The following is a 20,161-nucleotide window of genomic DNA, read 5'->3' as shown; positions in this document are numbered from 1 at the left end:
GAGTCTTATACAACTGCAGCATGACCTCAGGACTCCGGAACTCAATTCCTCTACCAATAAAAGCCAGTACGCCATATGCCTTCTTCACTGCACTATTTACCTGGGTGGCAACTTTCAGAGATCTGTGTACATGGACACCAAGATCCCTCTGCTCTTCCACACTACCAAGTAGTCTACCATTAGCCCAGTAATCCATCTTTTTATTACTCTTACCAAAGTGAATCACTTCACACTTAGCTACATTGAACTCCATTTGCCACCTTTCTGCCCAGCTCTGCAGCTTCTCTATATCCCGCTGTAACCTGCCATATCCTTCCTCACTGTCTACAACTCCTCCGACTTTCGTATCATCCGCAAACTTGCTCACCCAACCTTCTAACCCTTCCTCCAGGTCATTTATAAAAATGACAAACATTCTCTCTCTCTATTAAATTCTCTCTCTCTCACATTCTCTCTCTCTATTAAATTCTCTCTCTCTCACATTCTCTCTTCCTCTCTATTACATTCTCTCGCTCTCACATTCCCTCTTACATTCTCTCTCTCTCACATTCTCTCTCTCACTCACACACATTCTCTTTCTCTCTCTCTCACATTCTCTCTTCCTCTCTATTACATTCTCTCTCTCTCACATTCCCTCTTACATTCTCTCTCTCTCACATTCTCTCTCTATTACATTCTCTCTCTCACTCACACACATTCTTTCTCTCTCTCTCACATTCTCTCTCTCTCTATTACATTCTCTCTCTCACACATGCTCTCTCTCTATTAAATTCTCTCTCTCTCACATTCTCTCTCTATTACATTCTCTCTCACTGTTACATTCTCTCTATCTCACATTCTCTATTACATTCTCTCTCTCTCACATTCTCTCTCTATTACATTCTCTCTCTCTCTCACACCCACATTCTCTTTCTCTCTCTCTCACATTCTCTCTCTTTATTACATTCTCTCTCTCTCATATTCTCTCTCTCTCTCACATTCTCTCTCTCTCTATTACATTCTCTCTCTCACATTCTCCCTCTCTATTACGTTCTCTCTCCCGCTCACATTCTCTCTCTCACACATTCTCTCTCTCACACATTCTCTTCTCTCTTACATTCTCTCTCTCTCACATTCTCTCTCTCTCACACATTCTCTCTCTCTCTTTCTCTCTCTCTCACATTCTCTCTCTCACTCACACACATTCTCTTACTCTCTCTCTCACTTTCTCTCTCTCTATTACATTCTCTCTCTCTCACACATTCTCTCTCTTTATTAAATTCTCTCTCTCTCACATTCTCTCTCTATTACATTCTCTCTCACTATTACATTCTCTCTATCTCACATTCTCTATTACATTCTCTCTCTCTCACATTCTCTCTCTATTACATTCTCTCTCTCTATTAAATTCTCTTTCTCTCACATTCTCTCTCTATTACATTCTCGATCTCTCTCACACACACATTCACTTTCTCTCTCTCTCACATTCTCTCTCTCTCTCTCACATTCTCTCTCTCTCACACATTCTCTCTCTCTCACACATTCTCTCTCTCTATTACATTCTCTCTCTCACTCACACACATTCTCTTTCTCTCTCTCACACATTCTCTCTTCCTCTCTATTACATTCTCTCTCTCTCACATTCCCTCTTACATTCTCTCTCGCTCACATTCTCTCTCTATTACATTCTCTCTCTCTCTCACACACATTCTTTCTCTCTCTCTCACATTCTCTCTCTCTCTATTACATTCTCTCTCTCACACACATTCTCTCTCTCTCTATTAAATTCTCTCTCTCTCACATTCTCTCTCTATTACATTCTCTCTCACTGTTCCATTCTCTCTATCTCACATTCTCTATTACATTCTCTCTCTCTCACATTCTCTCTCTATTACATTCTCTCTCTCTATTAAATTCTCTTTCTCTCACATTCTCTCTCTATTACATTCTCGATCTCTCTCACACACACATTCTCTTTCTCTCTCTCTCACATTCTCTCTCTCTAGTACATTCTCTCTCTCACATTCTCTCTCCCTATTACATTCTCCCTCTCACACACTCTCTCTCACACATTCTCTCTCTCTCACACATTCTCTCTCTCTCTCACACATTCTCTCTCTCTCTCTCATTCTCTCTCTCTCACATTCTCTCTCTCTATTACATTCTCTCTCTCACACACACACATTCTCTTTCTCTCTCTCACACATTCTCTCTCTCTATTACATTCTCTCTCTCTCACACATTCTCTCTCCCTCTCACATTCTCTCTCTCACACATTCTCTCTCTCTCTCACATTCTCTCTCTCACACATTCTCTCTCTCTCTCACACATTTTCTTTCTCTCTCTCTCATTCTCTCTCTCTCACATTCTCTCTCTCTATTACATTCTCTCTCTCACACACACACATTCTCTTTCTCTCTCTCACATTCTCTCTCTCTCTATTACATTCTCTCTCTCTCAATTACATTCTCTCTCTCTCACACATTCTCTCTCTCTCACATTCTCTCTCTCTATTAAATTCTCTCTCACACATTCTCTCTCTCACACATTCTCTCTCACACATTCTCTTCTCTCTTACATTCTCTCTCTCTATTACATTCTCTCTCTCTCAATTACATTCTCTCTCTCTCACACATTCTCTCTCTCTCACATTCTCTCTCTCTATTAAATTCTCTCTCTCACATTCTCTCTCTATTACATTCTCGATCTCTCTCACACACACATTCACTTTCTCTCTCTCTCACATTCTCTCTCTCTCACACATTCTCTCTCTCTCACACATTCTCTCTCTCTATTACATTCTCTCTCTCACTCACACACATTCTCTTTCTCTCTCTCACACATTCTCTCTTCCTCTCTATTACATTCTCTCTCTCACGCATTCCCTCTTACATTCTCTCTCGCTCACATTCTCTCTCTATTACATTCTCTCTCTCACACACACATTCTTTCTCTCTCTCTATTACATTCTCTCTCTCTCACACATTCTCTCTCTCACACATGCTCTCTCTCTATTAAATTCTCTCTCTCACACATTCTCTCTCTATTACATTCTCTCTCACTATTACATTCTCTCTATCTCACATTCTCTATTACATTCTCTCTCTCTCACATTCTCTCTCTATTACATTCTCTCTCTCTCTCACACACACATTCTCTTTCTCTCTCTCTCACATTCTCTCTCTCTATTACATTCTCTCTCTCTCATATTCTCTCTCTCTCTCACATTCTCTCTCTCTCTATTACATTCTCTCTCTCTCACATTCTCTCTCTCTATTACGTTCTCTCTCCCTCTCACATTCTCTCTCTCACACATTCTCTCTCATACATTCTCTTCTCTCTTACATTCTCTCTCTCACACATTCTCTCTCTCTTACATTCTCTCTCTCTCACATTCTCTCTCTCTCACATTCTCTCTCTCTCTCACACATTCTCTCTCTCTCTTTCTCTCTCTCTCACATTCTCTCTCTCTCACATTCTCTCTCTCACTCACACTCATTCTCTTCCTCTCTCTCTCACATTCTCTCTCTCTCTATTACATTCTCTCTCTCTCACACATTCTCTCTCTCTATTAAATTCTCTCTCTCACACATTCTCTCTCTATTACATTCTCTCTCACTATTACATTCTCTCTATCTCACATTCTCTATTACATTCTCTCTCTCTCACATTCTCTCTCTATTACATTCTCTCTCTCTCACACACACACATTCTCTTTCTCTCTCTCTCACATTCTCTCTCTCTATTACATTCTCTCTCTCTCACATTCTCTCTCTCTATTACATTCTCTCTCTCACACATTCTCTCTCCCTCTCACATTCTCTCTCTCACACATTCTCTCTCTCTCTCTCACACATTCTCTCTCTCACACATTCTCTCTCTCACACATTCTCTCTCTCTCTCACACATTCTCTCTCTCACACATTCTCTCTCTCTCTCACATTCTCTCTCTCTCTCACACATTCTCTCTCTCTCTCATTCTCTCTCTCTCACATTCTCTCTCTCTATTACATTCTCTGTCTATTACATTCTCTCTCTCACACACACACACATTCTCTTTCTCTCCCTCACACATTCTCTCTCTCTATTACATTCTCTCTCTCTCACACACACATTCTCTTTCTCTCTCTCTCACATTCTCTCTCTCTATTACATTCTCTCTCTCACACACACACATTCTCTTTCTCTCTCACACACATTCTCTCTCTCTCACATTCTCTCTCTCTATTACATTCTCTCTCTCTCAATTACATTCTCTCTCTCACACACATTCTCTCTCTCTCACATTCTCTCTCTCTATTAAATTCTCTCTCTCTCACATTCCGTCTCTATTACATTCGCGATCTCACTCACACACACATTCACTTTCTCTCTCTCTCACATTCTCTCTCTCACATTCTCTCTCTCTCACACATTCTCTCTCTCTATTACATTCTCTCTCTCACTCTCTCTCTCACATTCTCTCTCTCACACATTCTCTCTCTCACACATTCGCTCTCTCTCTCACATTCTCTCTCTCTCACACACACATTCTCTTTCTCTCTCACATTCTCTCTCTCTCACACACACATTCTCTTTCTCTGTCTCTCACATTCTCTCTCTCTCTATTACATTCTCTCTCTCTCACATTCTCTCTCTCTCTCACATTCTATCTCAGTATTACATTCTCGCTATCTCACATTCTCTATTACATTCTCTCTCTCTCACATTCTCTGTCTATTACATTCTCTCTCTCTCACACACACACATTCTCTTTCTCTCTCTCTCATTCTCTCTCTCTCACTCACATTCTCTCTCTCTCACACACACATTCTCTTTCTCTCTCACATTCTCTCTCTCTCACACACATTCTCTTTCTCTCTCTCTCACATTCTCTCTCTCTCTCTCATTCTCTCTCTCTCTATTACATTCTCTCTCTCACACACACACATTCTCTTTCTCTCTCTCTCTCTCACATTCTCTCTCTCTCTCACACACATTCTCTTTCTCTCTCTCTCACATTCTCTCTCTCTCACACATTCTCTCTCTCTCACATTCTCTCTATTACATTCTCTCTCTCACATTCTCTCTCTCTATTACATTGTGTGACTCACACACACATTCTCTCTCTCTATTACATTCTCTCTCTCTATTATATTCTCTCTCTCTCTATTACATTCTCTCTCTCACAGATTCTCTCTCTCTATTACATTCGCTCTCTCTATTACATTCTCTCTCTCTATTATTCTTTCTCTCTCACATTCTCTCTCTCTATTACATTCTCTCTCTCACATTCTCTATCTCTCACATTCTCTATTACATTCTCTCTCTCACTCACACACATTCTCTTTCTCTCTCTCTCACATTCTCTCTCTCTATTACATTGTCTGTCTCACACACACATTCTCTCTCTCTATTACATTCTCTCTCTCTATTATATTCTCTCTCTCTCTATTACATTCTCTCTCTCACAGATTCTCTCTCTCTATTACATTCGCTCTCTCTATTACATTCTCTCTCTCTCACATTCTCTCTCTATTATTCTTTCTCTCTCACATTCTCTCTCTCTATTGCATTCTCTCTCTCACATTCTCTCTCTCTCACACATTCTCTCACTCTCACGGTCTCTTTCTCTATTACATTCTCTCTCACATTATCTCTCTCTATTACATTCTCTCTCACATTCTCTCTCTATTACATTCTCTCTCTCACACATTTTCTCTCTCTTTCTCACATTCTCTCTCTATTACATTTTCTCTCTCTCACACATTCTCTCTCTCTCTATTACATTCTCTCACTCACGGTCTCTTTCTCTATTACATTCTCTCTCTCTATTACATTCTCTCTCTCTCATTCCCTCTCTCTATTACATTCTCTCTCTCACACATTGTCTCACTCTGTTACATTCTCTCTCTCTATTACATTCTCTCCCTCACATTCTCTCTCTCTCTTACATTCTCTCTCTCTCTTATTCTTTCTCTCTCACATTATCTCTCTCTATTACATTCTATCTCATATTCTCTATTACATTCTCTCTCTGTCACATTCTCTCTCTCTATTACATTCTCTCTCTCTATTACATTCTCTCTCTTTCTCACATTCTCTCTCTCACATTCTCTATTACATTCTCTCTATTACATTATCTCTCTCACACACACATTCTCTCTCTATTACATTCTCTCTCTCACACATTCTCTCTCTCTATTACATTCTCTCTCTTTATTACATTCTCTCTCTCACACATTCTCTCTCTCTATTACATTCTCTCTCTCTATTACATTCGCTCTCTCATAGATTCTCTCTCTCTATTACATTCGCTCTCTCTATTACATTCTCTCTCTATTATTCTTTCTCTCTCTCTATTACATTCTGTCTCTCACATTCTCTCTATTACATTCTCTCTCTCCCTCTCTATTACATTCTCTCTCTCACACATTCTCTCTTACATTCTCTCTCTCTCACATTCTCTCTCTATTACATTCTCTCTCTCACTCACACACATTCTCTTTCTCTGTCTCTCACATTCTCTCTCTCTCTATTACATTCTCTCTCTCTCACATTCTCTCTCTCTCTCACATTCTCGCTATCTCACATTCTCTATTACATTCTCTCTCTCTCACATTCTCTGTCTATTACATTCTCTCTCTCTCACACACACACACACATTCTCTTTCTCTCTCTCTCATTCTCTCTCTCTCACATTCTCTCTCTCTCACATTCTCTCTCTCTCACACACACATTCTCTTTCTCTCTCTCTCACATTCTCTCTCTCTCTCACATTCTCTCTCTCTCACATTCTCTCTATTACATTCTCTCTCTCACATTCTCTCTCTCTATTACATTGTCTGTCTCACACACACATTCTCTCTCTCTATTACATTCTCTCTCTCTATTATATTCTCTCTCTCTCTATTACATTCTCTCCCTCACAGATTCTCTCTCTCTATTACATTCGCTCTCTCTATTACATTCTCTCTCTCTCACATTCTCTCTCTCTATTATTCTTTCTCTCTCACATTCTCTCTCTCTATTACATTCTCTCTCTCACATTCTCTATCTCTCACATTCTCTATTACATTCTCTCTCTCACTCACACACATTCTCTTTCTCTCTCTCTCACATTCTCTCTCTCTATTACATTGTCTGTCTCACACACACATTCTCTCTCTCTATTACATTCTCTCTCTCTCTATTTCATTCTCTCTCACACAGATTCTCTCTCTCTATTACATTCGCTCTCTCTATTACATTCTCACTCTCTCACATTCTCTCTCTCTATTATTCTTTCTCTCTCACATTCTCTCTCTCTATTGCATTCTCTCTCTCACATTCTCTCTCTCTCACACATTCTCTCACTCTCACGGTCTCTTTCTCTATTACATTCTCTCTCACATTATCTCTCTCTATTACATTCTCTCTCACATTCTCTCTCTATTACATTCTCTCTCTCACACATTTTCTCTCTCTTTCTCACATTCTCTCTCTATTACATTTTCTCTCTCTCACACATTCTCTCTCTCTCTATTACATTCTCTCACTCACGGTCTCTTTCTCTATTACATTCTCTCTCTCTATTACATTCTCTCTCTCACACACACATTCTCTCTCTATTACATTCTCTCTCTCTATTACATTCTCTCTCTCACATTCTCTCTCTCTATTACATTCTCTCTCTCACAGATTCTCTCTATTACATTCGCTCTCTCTATTACATTCTCTCTCTATTACATTCTCTCTCTCTATTATTCTTACTCTCTCACATTCTCTCTCTCTATTACATTCTCACATTATCTCTATTACATTCTCTCTCACACATTCTCTCTCTGTTACATTCTCTCTCTCTCATTCCCTCTCTCTATTACATTCTCTCTCTCACACATTGTCTCACTCTGTTACATTCTCTCTCTCTATTACATTCTCTCTCTCACATTCTCTCTCTCTCTCTTACATTCTCTCTCTCTCACATTATCTCTCTCTATTACATTCTCTCTCTGTCACATTCTCTCTCCCTATTACATTCTCTCTCTCTATTACATCCTCTCTCTTTCTCACATTCTCTCTCTCACATTCTCTATTACATTCTCTCTATTACATTATCTCTCTCACACACACATTCTCTCTCTATTACATTCTCTCTCTCACACATTCTCTCTCTCTATTACATTCTCTCTCTCACACATTCTCTCTCTCTATTACATTCTCTCTCTCTATTACATTCTCTCTCTCATAGATTCTCTCTCTCTATTACATTCGCTCTCTCTATTACATTCTCTCTCTATTATTCTTTCTCTCTCTCTATTACATTCTCTCTCTCACATTCTCTATCTCTCACATTCTCTCTATTACATTCTCTCTCTCCCACTCTATTACATTCTCTCTCTCTCACATTCTCTCTTACATTCTCTCTCTCTCACATTCTCTCTCTATTACATTCTCTCTCTCACTCACACACATTCTCTTTCTCTGTCTCTCACATTCTCTCTCTCTCTATTACATTCTCTCTCTCTCACATTCTCTCTCTCTCTCACATTCTATCTCTATTACATTCTCTCTCTCACTCACACACATTCTCTTTCTCTCTCTCTCGCATTCTCTCTCTCTCTCACATTCTATCTCTATTACATTCTCTCTCTCACTCACACACATTCTCTTTCTCTCTCTCTCACATTCTCTCTCTCTCACATTCTCTCTCTCTATTAAATTCTCTCTCTCTCACATTCTCTCTCACTATTACATTCTCTCTATCTCACATTCTCTATTACATTCTCTCTCTCTCCCATTCTCTCTCTATTACATTCTCTCTCTCTCTCACACACATTCTCTTTCTCTCTCTCTCACATTCTCTCTCTCTCTCTCACACATTCTCTCTCTCTATTACATTCTCTCTCTCTCACATTCTCTCTCTCTCTCACTCTCTCTCTCACATTCTCTCTCTCACACATTCTCTCTCTCTCACACATTCTCTCTCTCTCACACATTCTCTCTCTCTCTCATTCTCTCTCTATTACATTCTCTCTCTCTCACACACACATTCTCTCTCTCTCACACATTCTCTCTCTCTCTCATTCTCTCTCTATTACATTCTCTCTCTCTCAAACACACATTCTCTTTCTCTCTCTCACACACATTCTCTCTCTCTCTCACATTCTATCTCTATTACATTCCCTCTCTCACTCACACACATTCTCTTTCTCTCTCTCTCACATTCTCTCTCTCTCACATTCTCTCTCTCTATTAAATTCTCTCTCTCTCTCACATTCTCTCTCACTATTACATTCTCTCTATCTCACATTCTCTATTACATTCTCTCTGTCTCCCATTCTCTCTCTATTACATTCTCTCTCTCTCTCACACACATTCTCTTTCTCTCTCTCTCACATTCTCTCTCTCTCTCACATTCTCTCTCTCTCACACATTCTCTCTCTCTATTACATTCTCTCTCTCACATTCTCTCTCTCTCTCACGCTCTCTCTCACATTCTCTCTCTCACACATTCTCTCTCTCACACATTCTCTCTCTCTCTCATTCTCTCTCTATTACATTCTCTCTCTCACACACACAGATTCTCTTTCTCTCTGACATTCTCTCTCTCTCACACACACACATTCTCTTTCTCTCTCTCTCACACATTCTCTCTCTCTCACACATTCTCTCTCTCTCACACATTCTCTCTCTCTCTCATTCTCTCTCTATTACATTCTCTCTCTCTCACACACACATTCTCTCTCTCTTACACACACATTCTCTTTCTCTCTCTCTCACATTCTCTCTCTCTCTCTCATTCTCTCTCTCTCAATTACATTCTCTCTCTCACTCACACACATTCTCTTTCTCTGTCTCTCACATTCTCTCTCTCTCTATTACATTCTCTCTCTCTCACATTCTCTCTCTCTCACACATTCTCTCTCTCTCACACATTCTCTCTCTCTCTCATTCTCTCTCTATTACATTCTCTCTCTCTCACACACACATTCTCTCTCTCTCACACATTCTCTCTCTCTCTCATTCTCTCTCTATTACATTCTCTCTCTCTCAAACACACATTCTCTTTCTCTCTCTCACACACATTCTCTCTCTCTCTCACATTCTATCTCTATTACATTCCCTCTCTCACTCACACACATTCTCTTTCTCTCTCTCTCACATTCTCTCTCTCTCACATTCTCTCTCTCTATTAAATTCTCTCTCTCTCTCACATTCTCTCTCACTATTACATTCTCTCTATCTCACATTCTCTATTACATTCTCTCTGTCTCCCATTCTCTCTCTATTACATTCTCTCTCTCTCTCACACACATTCTCTTTCTCTCTCTCTCACATTCTCTCTCTCTCTCACATTCTCTCTCTCTCACACATTCTCTCTCTCTATTACATTCTCTCTCTCACATTCTCTCTCTCTCTCACGCTCTCTCTCACATTCTCTCTCTCACACATTCTCTCTCTCTCACACATTCTCTCTCTCTCTCATTCTCTCTCTATTACATTCTCTCTCTCACACACACAGATTCTCTTTCTCTCTGACATTCTCTCTCTCTCACACACACACATTCTGTCTCTCTCTCTCACACATTCTCTCTCTCTCACACATTCTCTCTCTCTCACACATTCTCTCTCTCTCTCATTCTCTCTCTATTACATTCTCTCTCTCTCACACACACATTCTCTCTCTCTTACACACACATTCTCTTTCTCTCTCTCTCACATTCTCTCTCTCTCTCTCATTCTCTCTCTCTCAATTACATTCTCTCTCTCACTCACACACATTCTCTTTCTCTGTCTCTCACATTCTCTCTCTCTCTATTACATTCTCTCTCTCTCACATTCTCTCTCTCTCACACATTCTATCTCAGTATTACATTCTCGCTATCTCACATTCTCTATTACATTCTCTCTCTCTCACATTCTCTGTCTATTACATTCTCTCTCTCTCACACACACACATTCTCTTTCTCTCTCTCTCATTCTCTATCTCTCACATTCTCTCTCTCTCACATTCTCTCTCTCTCACACACACATTCTCTTTCTCTCTCACATTCTCTCTCTCTCACACACACATTCTCTTTCTCTCTCTCACATTCTCTCTCTCTCTCTCATTCTCTCTCTCTCTATTACATTCTCTCTCTCACACACACACATTCTCTTTCTCTCTCTCTCTCACATTCTCTCTCTCTCTCACACACATTCTCTTTCTCTCTCTCTCACATTCTCTCTCTCTCACACATTCTCTCTCTCACATTCTCTCTATTACATTCTCTCTCTCACATTCTCTCTCTCTATTACATTGTCTGTCTCACACACACATTCTCTCTCTATTACATTCTCTCTCTCTATTATATTCTCTCTCTCTCTATTACATTCTCTCTCTCACAGATTCTCTCTCTCTATTACATTTGCTCTCTCTATTACATTCTCTCTCTCTCACATTCTCTCTCTCTCACACATTCTCTCTCACATTCTCTCTCTCTATTACATTCTCTCTCTCACATTCTCTGTCTCTCACATTCTCTATTACATTCTCTCTCTCACTCACACACATTCTCTTTCTCTCTCTCTCACATTCTCTCTCTCTATTACATTGTCTGTCTCACACACACATTCTCTCTCTCTATTACATTCTCTCTCTCTATTATATTCTCTCTCTCTCTATTACATTCTCTCTCTCACAGATTCTCTCTCTCTATTACATTCGCTCTCTCTATTACATTCTCTCTCTCTCACATTCTCTCTCTCTATTATTCTTTCTCTCTCACATTCTCTCTCTCTATTGCATTCTCTCTCACACATTCTCTCACTCTCACGGTCTCTTTCTCTATTACATTCTCTCTCACATTATCTCTCTCTATTACATTCTCTCTCACATTCTCTCTCTATTACATTCTCTCTCTCACACATTTTCTCTCTCTTTCTCACATTCTCTCTCTATTACATTTTCTCTCTCTCACACATTCTCTCTCTCTCTATTACATTCTCTCACTCACGGTCTCTTTCTCTATTACATTCTCTCTCTCTATTACATTCTCTCTCTCTCATTCCCTCTCTCTATTACATTCTCTCTCTCACACATTGTCTCACTCTGTTACATTCTCTCTCTCTATTACATTCTCGCCCTCACATTCTCTCTCTCTCTTACATTCTCTCTCTCTTATTCTTTCTCTCTCACATTATCTCTCTCTATTACATTCTATCTCATATTCTCTATTACATTCTCTCTCTGTCACATTCTCTCTCTCTATTACATTCTCTCTCTCTATTACATTCTCTCTCTTTCTCACATTCTCTCTCTCACATTCTCTATTACATTCTCTCTATTACATTATCTCTCTCACACACACATTCTCTCTCGATTACATTCTCTCTCTCACACATTCTCTCTCTCTATTACATTCTCTCTCTTTCTTACATTCTCTCTCTCACACATTCTCTCTCTATTACATTCTCTCTCTCTATTACATTCGCTCTCTCATAGATTCTCTCTCTTTATTACATTCGCTCTCTCTATTACATTCTCTCTCTATTATTCTTTCTCTCTCTCTGTTACATTCTCTCTCTCACATTCTCTCTATTACATTCTCTCTCTCCCTCTCTATTACATTCTCTCTCTCACACATTCTCTCTTACATTCTCTCTCTCTCACATTCTCTCTCTATTACATTCTCTCTCTCACTCACACACATTCTCTTTCTCTGTCTCTCACATTCTCTCTCTCTCTATTACATTCTCTCTCTCTCACATTCTCTCTCTCTCTCACATTCTCGCTATCTCACATTCTCTATTACATTCTCTCTCTCTCACATTCTCTGTCTATTACATTCTCTCTCTCTCACACACACACACATTCTCTTTCTCTCTCTCTCATTCTCTCTCTCTCACATTCTCTCTCTCTCACATTCTCTCTCTCTCACACACACATTCTCTTTCTCTCTCACATTCTCTCTCTCTCACACACACATTCTCTTTCTCTCTCACACACATTCTCTCTCTCTCTCATTCTCTCTCTCTCTATTACATTCTCTCTCTCACACACACACATTCTCTTTCTCTCTCTCTCTCACATTCTCTCTCTCTCTCACACACATTCTCTTTCTCTCTCACATTCTCTCTCTCACATTCTCTCTCTCTATTACATTTTCTCTCTCACACACACACATTCTCTTTCTCTCTCTCTCTCACATTCTCTCTCTCTCACACACACATTCTCTTTCTCTCTCTCTCACATTCTCTCTCTCTCACACATTCTCTCTCTCTCACATTCTCTCTATTACATTCTCTCTCTCACATTCTCTCTCTCTATTACATTGTCTGTCTCACACACACATTCTCTCTCTCTATTACATTCTCTCTCTCTATTATATTCTCTCTCTCTCTATTACATTCTCTCCCTCACAGATTCTCTCTCTCTATTACATTCGCTCTCTCTATTACATTCTCTCTCTCTCACATTCTCTCTCTCTATTATTCTTTCTCTCTCACATTCTCTCTCTCTATTACATTCTCTCTCTCACATTCTCTATCTCTCACATTCTCTATTACATTCTCTCTCTCACTCACACACATTCTCTTTCTCTCTCTCTCACATTCTCTCTCTCTATTACATTGTCTGTCTCACACACACATTCTCTCTCTCTATTACATTCTCTCTCTCTCTATTTCATTCTCTCTCTCACAGATTCTCTCTCTCTATTACATTCGCTCTCTCTATTACATTCTCACTCTCTCACATTCTCTCTCTCTATTATTCTTTCTCTCTCACATTCTCTCTCTCTATTGCATTCTCTCTCTCACATTCTCTCTCTCTCACACATTCTCTCACTCTCACGGTCTCTTTCTCTATTACATTCTCTCTCACATTATCTCTCTCTATTACATTCTCTCTCATATTCTCTCTCTATTACATTCTCTCTCTGTCACATTCTCTCTCCCTATTACATTCTCTCTCTCTATTACATCCTCTCTCTTTCTCACATTCTCTCTCTGACATTCTCTATTACATTCTCTCTATTACATTATCTCTCTCACACACACATTCTCTCTCTATTACATTCTCTCTCTCACACATTCTCTCTCTCTATTACATTCTCTCTCTCACACATTCTCTCTCTCTATTACATTCTCTCTCTCTATTACATTCTCTCTCTCATAGATTCTCTCTCTCTATTACATTCGCTCTCTCTATTACATTCTCTCTCTATTATTCTTTCTCTCTCTCTATTACATTCTCTCTCTCACATTCTCTATCTCTCACATTCTCTCTATTACATTCTCTCTCTCCCACTCTATTACATTCTCTCTCTCTCACATTCTCTCTTACATTCTCTCTCTCTCACATTCTCTCTCTATTACATTCTCTCTCTCACTCACACACATTCTCTTTCTCTGTCTCTCACATTCTCTCTCTCTCTATTACATTCTCTCTCTCTCACATTCTCTCTCTCTCTCACATTCTATCTCTATTACATTCTCTCTCTCACTCACACACATTCTCTTTCTCTCTCTCTCACATTCTCTCTCTCTCACATTCTCTCTCTCTATTAAATTCTCTCTCTCTCACATTCTCTCTATCTCACATTCTCTATTACATTCTCTCTCTCTCCCATTCTCTCTCTATTACATTCTCTCTCTCTCTCACACACATTCTCTTTCTCTCTCTCTCACATTCTCTCTCTCTCTCTCACACATTCTCTCTCTCTATTACATTCTCTCTCTCTCACATTCTCTCTCTCTCTCACTCTCTCTCTCACATTCTCTCTCTCACACATTCTCTCTCTCTCACACATTCTCTCTCTCTCACACATTCTCTCTCTCTCACACATTCTCTCTCTCTCTCATTCTCTCTCTATTACATTCTCTCTCTCACACACACACATTCTCTCTCTCTCACACATTCTCTCTCTCTCTCATTCTCTCTCTATTACATTCTCTCTCTCTCAAACACACATTCTCTTTCTCTCTCTCACACACATTCTCTCTCTCTCTCACATTCTATCTCTATTACATTCCCTCTCTCACTCACACACATTCTCTTTCTCTCTCTCTCACATTCTCTCTCTCTCACATTCTCTCTCTCTATTAAATTCTCTCTCTCTCTCACATTCTCTCTCACTATTACATTCTCTCTATCTCACATTCTCTATTACATTCTCTCTGTCTCCCATTCTCTCTCTATTACATTCTCTCTCTCTCTCACACACATTCTCTTTCTCTCTCTCTCACATTCTCTCTCTCTCTCACATTCTCTCTCTCTCACACATTCTCTCTCTCTATTACATTCTCTCTCTCACATTCTCTCTCTCTCTCACGCTCTCTCTCACATTCTCTCTCTCACACATTCTCTCTCTCACACATTCTCTCTCTCTCTCATTCTCTCTCTATTACATTCTCTCTCTCACACACACAGATTCTCTTTCTCTCTGACATTCTCTCTCTCTCACACACACACATTCTCTTTCTCTCTCTCTCACACATTCTCTCTCTCTCACACATTCTCTCTCTCTCACACATTCTCTCTCTCTCTCATTCTCTCTCTATTACATTCTCTCTCTCTCACACACACATTCTCTCTCTCTTACACACACATTCTCTTTCTCTCTCTCTCACATTCTCTCTCTCTCTCTCATTCTCTCTCTCTCAATTACATTCTCTCTCTCACTCACACACATTCTCTTTCTCTGTCTCTCACATTCTCTCTCTCTCTATTACATTCTCTCTCTCTCACATTCTCTCTCTCTCACACATTCTCTCTCTCTCACACATTCTCTCTCTCTCTCATTCTCTCTCTATTACATTCTCTCTCTCTCACACACACATTCTCTCTCTCTCACACATTCTCTCTCTCTCTCATTCTCTCTCTATTACATTCTCTCTCTCTCAAACACACATTCTCTTTCTCTCTCTCACACACATTCTCTCTCTCTCTCACATTCTATCTCTATTACATTCCCTCTCTCACTCACACACATTCTCTTTCTCTCTCTCTCACATTCTCTCTCTCTCACATTCTCTCTCTCTATTAAATTCTCTCTCTCTCTCACATTCTCTCTCACTATTACATTCTCTCTATCTCACATTCTCTATTACATTCTCTCTGTCTCCCATTCTCTCTCTATTACATTCTCTCTCTCTCTCACACACATTCTCTTTCTCTCTCTCTCACATTCTCTCTCTCTCTCACATTCTCTCTCTCTCACACATTCTCTCTCTCTATTACATTCTCTCTCTCACATTCTCTCTCTCTCTCACGCTCTCTCTCACATTCTCTCTCTCACACATTCTCTCTCTCTCACACATTCTCTCTCTCTCATTCTCTCTCTATTACATTCTCTCTCTCACACACACAGATTCTCTTTCTCTCTGACATTCTCTCTCTCTCACACACACACATTCTCTGTCTCTCTCTCTCACACATTCTCTCTCTCTCACACATTCTCTCTCTCTCACACATTCTCTCTCTCTCTCATTCTCTCTCTATTACATTCTCTCTCTCTCACACACACATTCTCTCTCTCTTACACACACATTCTCTTTCTCTCTCTCTCACATTCTCTCTCTCTCTCTCATTCTCTCTCTCTCAATTACATTCTCTCTCTCACTCACACACATTCTCTTTCTCTGTCTCTCACATTCTCTCTCTCTCTATTACATTCTCTCTCTCTCACATTCTCTCTCTCTCACACATTCTATCTCAGTATTACATTCTCGCTATCTCACATTCTCTATTACATTCTCTCTCTCTCACATTCTCTGTCTATTACATTCTCTCTCTCTCACACACACACATTCTCTTTCTCTCTCTCTCATTCTCTATCTCTCACATTCTCTCTCTCTCACATTCTCTCTCTCTCACACACACATTCTCTTTCTCTCTCACATTCTCTCTCTCTCACACACACATTCTCTTTCTCTCTCTCACATTCTCTCTCTCTCTCTCATTCTCTCTCTCTCTATTACATTCTCTCTCTCACACACACACATTCTCTTTCTCTCTCTCTCTCACATTCTCTCTCTCTCTCACACACATTCTCTTTCTCTCTCTCTCACATTCTCTCTCTCTCACACATTCTCTCTCTCTCACATTCTCTCTATTACATTCTCTCTCTCACATTCTCTCTCTCTATTACATTGTCTGTCTCACACACACATTCTCTCTCTATTACATTCTCTCTCTCTATTATATTCTCTCTCTCTCTATTACATTCTCTCTCTCACAGATTCTCTCTCTCTATTACATTTGCTCTCTCTATTACATTCTCTCTCTCTCACATTCTCTCTCTCTCACACATTCTCTCTCACATTCTCTCTCTCTATTACATTCTCTCTCTCACATTCTCTGTCTCTCACATTCTCTATTACATTCTCTCTCTCACTCACACACATTCTCTTTCTCTCTCTCTCACATTCTCTCTCTCTATTACATTGTCTGTCTCACACACACATTCTCTCTCTCTATTACATTCTCTCTCTCTATTATATTCTCTCTCTCTCTATTACATTCTCTCTCTCACAGATTCTCTCTCTCTATTACATTCGCTCTCTCTATTACATTCTCTCTCTCTCACATTCTCTCTCTCTATTATTCTTTCTCTCTCACATTCTCTCTCTCTATTGCATTCTCTCTCTCACATTCTCTCTCTCTCACACATTCTCTCACTCTCACGGTCTCTTTCTCTATTACATTCTCTCTCACATTATCTCTCTCTATTACATTCTCTCTCACATTCTCTCTCTATTACATTCTCTCTCTCACACATTTTCTCTCTCTTTCTCACATTCTCTCTCTATTACATTTTCTCTCTCTCACACATTCTCTCTCTCTCTATTACATTCTCTCACTCACGGTCTCTTTCTCTATTACATTCTCTCTCTCTATTACATTCTCTCTCTCTCATTCCCTCTCTCTATTACATTCTCTCTCTCACACATTGTCTCACTCTGTTACATTCTCTCTCTCTATTACATTCTCTCCCTCACATTCTCTCTCTCTCTTACATTCTCTCTCTCTTATTCTTTCTCTCTCACATTATCTCTCTCTATTACATTCTATCTCATATTCTCTATTACATTCTCTCTCTGTCACATTCTCTCTCTCTATTACATTCTCTCTCTCTATTACATTCTCTCTCTTTCTCACATTCTCTCTCTCACATTCTCTATTACATTCTCTCTATTACATTATCTCTCTCACACACACATTCTCTCTCGATTACATTCTCTCTCTCACACATTCTCTCTCTCTATTACATTCTCTCTCTTTATTACATTCTCTCTCTCACACATTCTCTCTCTATTACATTCTCTCTCTCTATTACATTCGCTCTCTCATAGATTCTCTCTCTTTATTACATTCGCTCTCTCTATTACATTCTCTCTCTATTATTCTTTCTCTCTCTCTGTTACATTCTCTCTCTCACATTCTCTCTATTACATTCTCTCTCTCCCTCTCTATTACATTTTCTCTCTCTCACACATTCTCTCTCTCTCTATTACATTCTCTCACTCACGGTCTCTTTCTCTATTACATTATCTCTCTCTATTACATTCAATCTCTTACATTCTCTCTCTCTCACATTCTCTCTCTATTACATTCTCTCTCTCACTCACACACATTCTCTTTCTCTGTCTCTCACATTCTCTCTCTCTCTATTACATTCTCTCTCTCTCACATTCTCTCTCTCTCTCACATTCTCGCTATCTCACATTCTCTATTACATTCTCTCTCTCTCACATTCTCTGTCTATTACATTCTCTCTCTCTCACACACACACACATTCTCTTTCTCTCTCTCTCATTCTCTCTCTCTCACATTCTCTCTCTCTCACATTCTCTCTCTCTCACACACACATTCTCTTTCTCTCTCACATTCTCTCTCTCTCACACACACATTCTCTTTCTCTCTCACACACATTCTCTCTCTCTCTCATTCTCTCTCTCTCTATTACATTCTCTCTCTCACACACACACATTCTCTTTCTCTCTCTCTCTCACATTCTCTCTCTCTCTCACACACATTCACTTTCTCTCTCACATTCTCTCTCTCACATTCTCTCTCTCTATTACATTTTCTCTCTCACACACACACATTCTCTTTCTCTCTCTCTCTCACATTCTCTCTCTCTCACACACACATTCTCTTTCTCTCTCTCTCACATTCTCTCTCTCTCACACATTCTCTCTCTCTCACATTCTCTCTATTACATTCTCTCTCTCACATTCTCTCTCTCTATTACATTGTCTGTCTCACACACACATTCTCTCTCTCTATTACATTCTCTCTCTCTATTATATTCTCTCTCTCTCTATTACATTCTCTCCCTCACAGATTCTCTCTCTCTATTACATTCGCTCTCTCTATTACATTCTCTCTCTCTCACATTCTCTCTCTCTATTATTCTTTCTCTCTCACATTCTCTCTCTCTATTACATTCTCTCTCTCACATTCTCTATCTCTCACATTCTCTATTACATTCTCTCTCTCACTCACACACATTCTCTTTCTCTCTCTCTCACATTCTCTCTCTCTATTACATTGTCTGTCTCACACACACATTCTCTCTCTCTATTACATTCTCTCTCTCTCTATTTCATTCTCTCTCTCACAGATTCTCTCTCTCTATTACATTCGCTCTCTCTATTACATTCTCACTCTCTCACATTCTCTCTCTCTATTATTCTTTCTCTCTCACATTCTCTCTCTCTATTGCATTCTCTCTCTCACATTCTCTCTCTCTCACACATTCTCTCACTCTCACGGTCTCTTTCTCTATTACATTCTCTCTCACATTATCTCTCTCTATTACATTCTCTCTCACATTCTCTCTCTATTACATTCTCTCTCTCACACATTTTCTCTCTCTTTCTCACATTCTCTCTCTATTACATTTTCTCTCTCTCACACATTCTCTCTCTCTCTATTACATTCTCTCACTCACGGTCTCTTTCTCTATTACATTCTCTCTCTCTATTACATTCTCTCTCTCACACACACATTCTCTCTCTATTACATTCTCTCTCTCTATTACATTCTCTCTCTCACATTCTCTCTCTCACAGATTCTCTCTATTACATTCGCTCTCTCTATTACATTCTCTCTCTATTACATTCTCTCTCTCTATTATTCTTTCTCTCTCACATTCTCTCTCTCTATTACATTCTCACATTATCTCTATTACATTCTCTCTCACACATTCTCTCTCTGTTACATTCTCTCTCT

The sequence above is a fragment of the Chiloscyllium punctatum genome, chromosome 4, assembly GCF_047496795.1.
Source record: "Chiloscyllium punctatum isolate Juve2018m chromosome 4, sChiPun1.3, whole genome shotgun sequence".
Lineage (NCBI taxonomy): Eukaryota > Metazoa > Chordata > Chondrichthyes > Orectolobiformes > Hemiscylliidae > Chiloscyllium > Chiloscyllium punctatum.
The sequence above is the reverse complement of the archived record's forward strand: the minus strand, read 5'-3'. Positions refer to the sequence as shown.